The sequence below is a fragment of the Lycium ferocissimum genome, unplaced genomic scaffold (genome assembly GCF_029784015.1).
Source record: "Lycium ferocissimum isolate CSIRO_LF1 unplaced genomic scaffold, AGI_CSIRO_Lferr_CH_V1 ctg14614, whole genome shotgun sequence".
In the NCBI taxonomy this organism is placed as follows: domain Eukaryota; kingdom Viridiplantae; phylum Streptophyta; class Magnoliopsida; order Solanales; family Solanaceae; genus Lycium; species Lycium ferocissimum.
This window is the reverse complement of record NW_026715557.1, coordinates 1,015-10,915: the sequence shown is the minus strand read 5'-3', so window position 1 is coordinate 10,915 and position 9,901 is coordinate 1,015. Positions and strand designations below refer to the sequence as shown.

The following is a 9,901-nucleotide window of genomic DNA, read 5'->3' as shown; positions in this document are numbered from 1 at the left end:
AAGTCTGATGTTAATTACTATGCCCCTTAATTTTTGCACCCAAACACCTTACGTGGAATTTTGACTGAATTGCAAAGAGAAAAAAGAAAAAAGGAAAGACTTTAACTTTTTATACTAATAGCGTAAATAAATTTTCACGCTATCAATTATTACTGTCACCTAAAGAATAATTATACAAGTAATTAATTGTCCATAATAATTCGAATAGTCACATAGGGATTAAATAAAGAAACTAACTTGTTAAATTAATTTATACGCAGTGTGAAGAAAATTCAGTCACTGTATATAAATTAGGAAACATATTTATCATTAAGCAGTTAATAAGAAACATAGCCTATTTATACGCGTCATATGATTCTAATTAGGGTTCAGTTTTTATATTATCCGTTTTAATTTCTTTCCTTTTTTGTTTTGGCATAACAAAACTCGGTCCAACTGGAAGAGGAAGATCAGTCCAACTCAGTGTTGGAAAAGGAAAGAGGACAGTCCAACTCAGTCTTGGAAAAGGAAAGAGGACGTTATTATATATAGTACTAGTAACACAATAATTCTTACTTTTATTTCGAGTACAACTAGTGTGTGTATATATATACATATTGGTGTCGTTTAAATCTTGAAGTCGGTGAAACCATAAAATGTAAATTTGCAATTCTTGTTTCTACTTTTTTAATGTTTTTTTCCTACTCTTGCTTTTTGTGTTGTTTTTGAATCATCATGTCAATTGTACAAGTAATTTGACAATTTTTCAATATTTCTAAGATATTTAATGATATAAAAGTTTTTGTAAGTTAAAAAATAAAATTTCTTTAGAGTATATTTAGACTTCCTTTTTATTTTCAAACAAATTAATGCGTGCATCAAAGCTTTTCTCCCTTTTAATTTACTAAATTTTTTGAGATTAAATCTTTACTGATCCAAATTGCGTTTTACCTTACGTTAGATTTCAACTTAATTTTTTTCATTAAACTTATATTGGCTAACCCATTTTTTTGGAAGAAAAAAATAATTACGATATTAATATAAAAAATATTTAATGCTACAAATTGTTGTATAATGACATCAATGAAGTTAAATTGTAAATAAAGATAGCATTTAAAATTAAATAATTAAAAGTCTTGATACAACGAAATACTTTAGACATTTCTTCAAATTAACCATACAAAAAGGAACAAGAATGTTAGTGAAATTATTTGTTTTTCTTACTTTAATCTTTCCTTTTCTTTAAAAATATTGTAGTTTGTTTTTCATAATGAACTATTATAATTTCTTAAACGTGTATGTAGTTTTAGTATTTCATAATTTTCTAACTATTTATCCTTAATTATATAAAACATTGATTATCTCATCTTTTGTAAAACATTTCAATATAAAAAACTATGAAAATGATTACTCTCATTTCAATTATTTATTATTATTATTATTATTATTATTATTATTATTATTATTATTATTATTATTATTATTATTATTATTTGGAGAGCTACAATATTTCTTTAATTACTTTTTCAAACAACTTTACCTATATATGAAAAATAATTTTTAATTAATAATTAAGCATGCACTAAGGTATATAACTTTTTCACTTGTCTATAATAAATTTTATAGCAAAAAAATAATTTGAAACAAGTTTAATAATCATTTCCACATAAATGAAAGACAATAAACTTTTGGATCAATTTTAATTTGATTGAGTTAATAATCTTTTGTGGTGTCACTATGACCTTTCCACATCATCCCTTCTTCTAGCATTTAATTAGCCCACATAATTATTTAAATTTATCAAAATGGGTGAGAACTTGCAAGGTAATTAAAGCTTCATTTAGAATAAAATGGACAAAAAATTTCATGTGAGAATTTAAAATTTTGAGATCCTCCCCATATATACGGTAGTAATATATGTAGTTTTAGTATTTCATGTTTATCTAACTATACTGTCCTTAATTATACAAAACGTTGATTATCTCATCTTTTGTAAAACATTTTAATATCCAAAAATGTGAAAAATGATTACTCTTGTTTTCAATTATTATTATTTATTTATTTATTTTTTATTATTATTATTATTATTATTATTATTATTATTATTATTATTTGGAGAGCTACAATATTTCTTTAATTACTTTTTTCAATTTTTTTTAGCTATATATGAAAAATAATTTTTAATTAATCATTAGGCATGTATTAAGGTATATAACTTTTTTACTTGTCCATAATAAATTTTATAGAAAAAAATAATTTGAAACAAGTTTAATAATCATTTCCACATAAAAGAAAGACAACAAACATTTGGATAAATTTTAAATTTGGTTGAATTAATAATCTTTTTGTGTGTCATTATCACCTTCATCATCCCTCCTTCTAGAATTTAATTAGCTCACATAATTATTCAAATTTCAAAAAAAAAAAAATTCCGTTTTGGCAAAAAGAGACTAAAAATTGTAACGTTATCTACGATGTACAAAACTGTGGCTAACTTTTCGTGGGCAAAATGGGGCGGGTAAAAAATTCACTCCCTCCCTTTTCTTTTTCATTTCCCACCATTTTTTTACTTTTTTGGTTTTTAATGTTTTCTCTTTTAGCAATTAAGAAACCCAAATTAACCCAGCAACCCACCTCCCAAATTCACTATTCCCAAATCGACTGCTCCTAATATTCGACCATTGATTCGTACTCAGAATTTCGTTGATTAACTCATCGTTCTTTTTGTGGGGTTTAGAGTTTTGAGAAGACATTTGAGTTTGGGCGATTTAATTTCTCTGTAATGGCTGCAAAAAACGTTCTTCAACAGCAAAACAGAGGTTTTTTTCTCATTTCTTTAATCATCATTCGTTTTTCATACCCAAATGTCAAATTTGTTTTAATGGGGGTTTAGATTTGATACGTTCTTGAGGGGTTCTTTGAATACTTGTCCATGGTATTTTTGTGTTTTAAAAGTAAATCTGAGCATGATAAAAGATGGGTTCTTGTTGCCATGAATGCTTATGTGTGAATGTATGCATTTTTGAAATATATAAATAGTTGGTGATTGCTACTATTTGTTAATGGAATTTGATGCATAAATGACGATACCCTTTTCGTTTGAAGGCCTAATTTAAGCGAATCTTTGGTTGACCAGTTTAAAAACCTACCTTTATGTTTTTTTCTTTTATTATTTAGTATAAAATTATACATGGAATTTGGTGAAGGAAGGCTGGTATGGGAAACCATTGTAAATAAAAATAATGGTTTGTGGAATTTGTAGTTGAGTAAAGAAGAGCTAATTTTTTGTTCAATCCTCAATGGGTTCCTTTAAGGGTTTCTGTTTGGCAAAATTTTGAAAGAAAATTCCCTTTCTTCACCTATGCATGAATGCAAAAGCAAATTCATGGTTTGTAATCTCTGAAATTTCTATCACTTTTGTTGTTTTATTGTTAGAATTTCTGAGATTTTGGGAAATTCTGACTGATTCAGTTTTCGTGATTGTTAATTTTAAGCTTTTATGATTAGATATGCTCGGTTAGATTGTATAGTCGGTTCACAAGTGTTTGCTGGTTTAGAAGAGTCACAACATGTCAAGTAGCTGTTGTTGTCGTTTGTCAAGAAGACGAGCAAAATACACCACTACTAGAAAGAGATATGCTTTAGTGTTAGTGCGTATTGCAACCAAAGGGGGGTTGCTTATTATTTAGGAAAGCTTTGAGCTATTGAATTTCTTGCACTAATTGTCTGCTGCGTTTCTTCCAAGTGGGAATGAGGTTGATTTAAATTAGATTTGCTGACTAAGTTGGTTTTGCAGTGAAGCTAATTAGTGAACACAAATCAAGCTAATTATGAAGCTGCCAAGTTGATAAGGTCAACAAAGTTCCAGTGAATTAATACCCCTTTAGAAACTTGTAGTAGCTCTAGTCATTAGTAAAAATACCATTGCAGCTAGGTGTTTAATATCTCTCTAGTTTATAGTTAGTCTCAGTTATTCATTATACTTTTGTTGCAAAGAATAAGAAATTTATTAAAAGGCTAAATTTCTTCACAGAAGATATAGAAGGAACTTGTATTCATCACTCAACTTTTTCCAATTCTGAAGTTATATCCACCAGCAGACCTTAATGGAGAAACTTAATTTAAGACCAAAGGTTAACTGATGGCTTTCTGTTTCTTTATAAAAGATTTCTAGGATTAATCATCTAACAGGTATATATTTATAAACAGAAGTAGTTTTCATGTATATTCTTGTCATTTCTGGATCAAGAATCCTAAGTAGTTTTCCTTAAATGATGTCCAGATCAATCGAGATCCTGTATCTAGTGAGATGTTGAAGATGCGGCAACAACTAGAGTATTTGCAGGCAGAACTCTGTGGCCGTGGGGGAGGTGCTTCATCTAATGAAATTCAGGTAAATTTTTGTTGTGCTCCGGGTGTAGATGTTAGCAAACAACCTTTTAAATATTAAATGAAGCTGAGGATAGTCTTCAGTCTTCACTAATTTTAATTTTCATGTCTAGGTACTCAAGGATAGGATTTCATGGCTTGAAGCTAGTAATGAGGAGCTAAGTAGAGAATTGCATGAGTACCGCAGAAGAGGCTCAGTATCCTGATTTGGAACTAGTCTCTGTAATGCCAGGTGATTCAAGAGATATGGATGACGAAGCAGCAAAAGAGTGGGAACATACCCTCCTGCAAGACTCAATGGACAGAGAGTTGAACAAGCTAAATCGGCGCATAGAGCAGAAGGAGGTAAGGCAGATTATTGTGCTTAATGGTTTTTTATTTTTCTATAGTAAACTCGTATTTAGATACTTGTTTTTTGGTATACGCAATTCATCAAAAATATTACTAGTGAATATGGAATTTAAACATGGGATAGCACTCTTGGTTGTGCAATTCTGTTAGATGGTAACATTGTATGGTTGCTCGTTTTCCTGTCTTTAATGCATGTGGTAATTTGATGTACGGTATTTGTGTATCAGAGACATTCTCCTACCATCGTATGTTTGATGTTTTGCTACTAAGATCTTATGTATAATAGATGTGGATTACTGGATTCCCGAACTAGTATTGACTTTTGAGTAAATCGTCATATATATTGGTTAAAGCTGTTGAGGTTTGCCACCACACTTCTTTTGGATTTTGTTGCATTAAAATATTTCTATTTATGTTCTCCACATCTGTGTTGTTTATTCCTACGGAAACTTATATCATAGGTTGTTTGTATAGCTTGCAGCTTCTACTTGAGTTGACGAAAGAGAGAGATTAAATAGCATCGAGTTAAGTGTCTTATGAGGGGTTCCAAGTTCTCTGTATATCTGTGGTCTAACGACTTTTATGATTTACAATACAAGACATACTAATAATTTTTTTTGATAAGGTAAATAGTTTTACTGATGTTAAGGAAATCCCTGTATACGAGAAATATACCTAACCAAAACATAGAGAGCCTACAATAAAACACGGTTCTCTACAAAGTTAGTATTTTTGAGCTCCTATTGATGGTTTTTGGATTTTTTATGACTTCTTGTGAATTGGGTTTCCGTTTCTTAGTAGAATAAGCATTCAAACATTGAGGAATTGCGTGATATTATACTGGAAACTTTTGGTGTGTGTGTTTCTTTATTTAAGATTTTTATTAAAAAAAAAAAAAAAACGGAAGAAGAAGAGCCAACAACAGATACTGATACTACCACTTTCTAGTACTAAATTAAGTATAGACAAACTTGTTGATTCTTGTTTTCATAAAGTTAGTGTCTTTGAGCTTCCATTGATGGTTTTTGAATTTTAATGACTATTTGTGAATTGGATTTTGTTACTTTGTAAAATAAGCATTTAAACATTTGAGGAATTGTATGATACTATACTGGAATTCTTTCAGAATATGGACTACAGCTTATGCTATGCAAGGGTAATTCTTGTTTCATAAAGTTTGCGTTTGTTAATTGTTGTTGAGCTTCCATTGATGGTTTTGGATTTTTATGTATTTTTGTGAACTGGGTTTCTGTTGCTTAGTAAAATAAGCACTTAAACATTGAGGAATTGTTTGATATTGTACTGGAAAAATTCTTAGAATATGGACTAAAATTGAAGAGTAATTATGTGAAGTGAGGTTGGGAAGACCTGTTTGCCGAAGTGAGGTTGTTTTGTCAGCTTTGATTATTAAACAGTTGATTTTGGCCTAAAATTGAAGAGTAATTATGTGGTAAAAAGTTGAATGGTGAATCCTCTCTTAACTTTAAATTGGTCTTGTTTAACAGGCCTTGATGATGATCACCAGAAAAAGATTGAATCTTGGCATCATTTGCTGATTGTTTTTTGATTTCTGAGCGAAAATCAGCATCATTAGCTAATTGCTTTTTGGTTTCTGAGTGAAAATGGCCTTGTGGGTAAGTCTGCAGTTCACAACAAGATTGAATCTTGGCATCATTTGTTGATTGTTTATTGGTTTCTGAGATTTGAGTTTCATGTATCATGAGTGTGAATTATGTTATTTTGTCGAACATTTCTTAAGCTGTAGTGGGATTAATGATAAATCAATTTATTTTCTTCTCTTTTCCCCTTTGTTTAGTTCACAAGATTGGAAGGCTAGGCTGAACATACCACCACCTAATACTCGATACAGAACAGAGGTAAATTGGAAATTGATCTCTATCCGTGTAGCTCAATACATTGTATTCTCTTTGTGATAGAATGATTGTCTACCATGTATGTTGTGTTTCTTCCCAATGTCAATTTTCATCTATCTATTTCATACAACACACTGCTTTCACATCTGTCATAGGCAGTTTCATTAACAAGTTGTTGCTGAAGAATTGAATCATAAGTAACATGCTATAAGAAATGAGGTGGCCCGACTAGCATCTCATAAACTATTAGCTTGAGGCTTGAGTCACAAAATTTTGTCATAGAATGCTTGCAGGTAAAACAATTCTTTTTAAGTGATAACCATTGTGATGGACCAAAGAAGAAAGTAGGATATCTTTTTGGGACAAAGGGACTGATTTTTCTCTTGCTGAGATTTTCCCTTAGTTATGTTAGTTCAGCTTATGTCTTTGTCACTTTTCCGTCTTTGGTCTTCCTCACGTTATTATTGATCTAACTCGTAAGTGCTTTTGTGCCTGATTTAACCCATTAGGAGAACGAGATGATTAGACAATTAACTGGGATAACAAAAATAAATTGCTTATGTAGAGTTGCTGAAAGATGTCATATTTCTCACACAAGTGCTAGAAAAGTGACAATCTTCATATGATCTGTAGCATAGCATTGTAAGTCTACATTTCTAATCATCTTCATGATTTAAAAGCCTTCATATTATTCGTACAAAGTGCTAGAGAGTGTGAGGTTATTCAAATGTGTACCACAGCATTTTAAGTCTATATTTATAATCTTCTACATGTTTTAACTAGGGCTACAACATCTCTTTATCAATGTTTAGCTTACATAGGGCTACAACGTCTCTTTATAAATGTGCAGCTTACATAGTTACCACAAGAATGTTTTATTATAGTGGGAATAGTACTTCTTTGTCATAGGATTTTTGAAATTTCCCTTCTTCAAAAATAGATTGTAGTAGAAATTAGTTAATTTGAGTTGCTTTAGGTGCATTAAAAGAATTCTGACAGCAAACATGTCCAATAGCTACTTTATTTTCTTTGCGAATTCTCCAGTAACAGATCCTAGAATGATAAAGATGCAAATAACCATTGTTTTGGAAATGGATTGGTAAAGGGCCCAGTTTGCCAACTGGCTCTGCTGTTTTTCAGGGCATCACAGACTTTATAAGGTTAATTTAGTGGATAGTGTTGTTTATGTAGTTGGAGCATTTGGGATGCATTGCATCTCTCATAAATTCGTAAAAGTCTTGTATTTCAGACTTTATAAGGTTAGTCGTTTTGACTGTGTTCCTTTTATTCAGCTTGGTTATATAATTTATAGGCTAGTCGTACGTTATTACTCTGGAAAAGAGGATGGGATGGGTGAGTAGCCGCGTGCAACTTTCAGATAGTTTCTATTCTGCTTTACGATGTCATCGAGCTGACCCTTGTTTCCTCTTACTATTTCAGATGTGAGAAAGGCTTTACCCCGAGGCATTCAAAAGAAGTCTTATCATTCCCCTTAAACAACCAGTTACTCATGATCAATTGGATTAGTATCACCAATTCAGTTTCGACGTAATCTTGTCCTGGAATTTATTGCAGGATGTCTTTTCAAGAAGCCGAGGTTTATGTGTATGACCAGTGTATTCGTGAATGTTTATTGATTATGTATTGATACCAGGAAAATGTAGAGAATTTTTTTTTTAAAAGACTGAATATTTTTGCCACGGTTGAACCGTGGGTAATTCCTTTTTTTTTTTTTTCAAAACTGTATATATTTGCCACGGTTGAACCGTGGCTAATGTTATATGCTGAATTAGTTCTGTGGTCAAATTAGCCATGGAATAACCGTGAATGGACACAAAACCGTGGCTAACGAAATGTTACCACGGACGATAAAACCGTGGGTAATTTCCTCACGACGCCCCTGATGGGCACGGTGTTAACCGTGGCTAATATACCGTGGCTGAGACTAGTTAGCCACGGTTTTGGTACCATTTAGCCACGTTATTGACCGTGGCTAAAATGCGTGTTTTTGGTAGTGAGTAGTCTAGCTTCATGTTAAGCCAAGTGGCGTAATATGAACAAGCCATTTGGCAACAAATTCTATTTGCATTAATTATAAAAGAAGTTATTAATTGTAGCTCAAAATATTACCTAATTTAAAAAAAATTGGTTGTTCTAGACTTCCAATAATATAGTGATGACTGGTCTAAATTTAACTTAGCACGGTAAAATAAATTTTCTCCATCCATAATTTGCCAAATTTATCATATAACAATTACAATAGATTAACACTGCATATTACAGTTGTGTTACTAATAAATTAGAATATATACAATTCAAATTTTAACATATAAAAAATAATATTATTATCTGCATATTATTTAATTTATTGCATTTATTTCTTTTACTTTGTTTAGATTTTGAAGACAAATTTTAATTTTGACTATGAAAATGAATAATTGATTAGCAAATAAGCAACATATATGGTAAAATAATATTGCGAGCAAGAGACTTTTCAAAAACGAATCTATGGGGATTACTATATATTCAGATTCTAACCACTAGGACAATACGAATCTTTAGCGTCTACATCATATGGAAAAAAAGAACTAGGTTGAGTTCATTACTTTCTTCAAAGAAACGACTTCGAAAACTAATTTTATCTATGAGATATCGATATGTATGACAAATAAGTCTAGCGTAGGATTATGGCAAGTTGCTGCGTAGGAGAAAGACAAGTGGTAGTTTTAGGACAAATTAGTTAGGTTAGAGAATAATTAGTTACTGTTTTCAAATTATAATTTAAAAATAATAAATAAATATAAATACATCTGTAATTAATCAAGAAAAATACAAATTCTACTTTATATATATATATATATATTTTTTTTAAATAACTGATTTTTAGGGGGAAACAACCGCGATCGTATTTAGTCCGGAAAACCATCTCTACAATTATGGAGGTAATTAAATAATCAATTAAATATAATCAAATTCGAGATTTAAGGGGAAGTTAACTAAGAGAGATTTTAGGTAGTTACAAAGAAGAAGAGAGTGATTAATATTAAGTCACTTTTTTCTATCATCAACCGATTCTCCAAACATCCCTACTTGCTTTTGCTTTTCATTGCTCAATTTTCAGGATTATAACTTAAGAACTCTCTACACATCATCTCGCTCCTTCATTATATATTATTTTGGGGGTCTTGCATTATTACCAAGGTGATTGACTTTCTTGATTTTTTTTTTTTTAATCTTTTGATATCAGGTTTTAGCAGAGTAAAAGACTAAGCCTGTAGATGAATGTTATTACCAATTCAAAATGAGAG

The 9,901-nt window shown here is 30.7% G+C and overlaps 1 long non-coding RNA gene across 4 annotated transcripts; it reads left to right on the top strand.

Moving 5' to 3' along the window:
- Window positions 1–2,472: 2,472 nt before the first annotated feature.
- Window positions 2,473–8,327, top strand: LOC132042312 (uncharacterized). 4 transcript variants are annotated; one of them, XR_009411429.1, is made up of 7 exons: window positions 2,473–2,497; window positions 4,262–4,372; window positions 4,482–4,713; window positions 6,225–6,353; window positions 6,536–6,596; window positions 7,886–7,946; window positions 8,034–8,327. It is a non-coding gene; the product is annotated as an uncharacterized LOC132042312 (long non-coding RNA). The 4 variants fall into 4 exon arrangements; XR_009411426.1 differs by lacking the exon at window positions 2,473–2,497 and adding an exon at window positions 2,641–2,798; XR_009411428.1 differs by lacking the exon at window positions 2,473–2,497 and adding an exon at window positions 3,501–4,170.
- The last annotated feature ends 1,574 nt before the right edge of the window (window positions 8,328–9,901 follow it).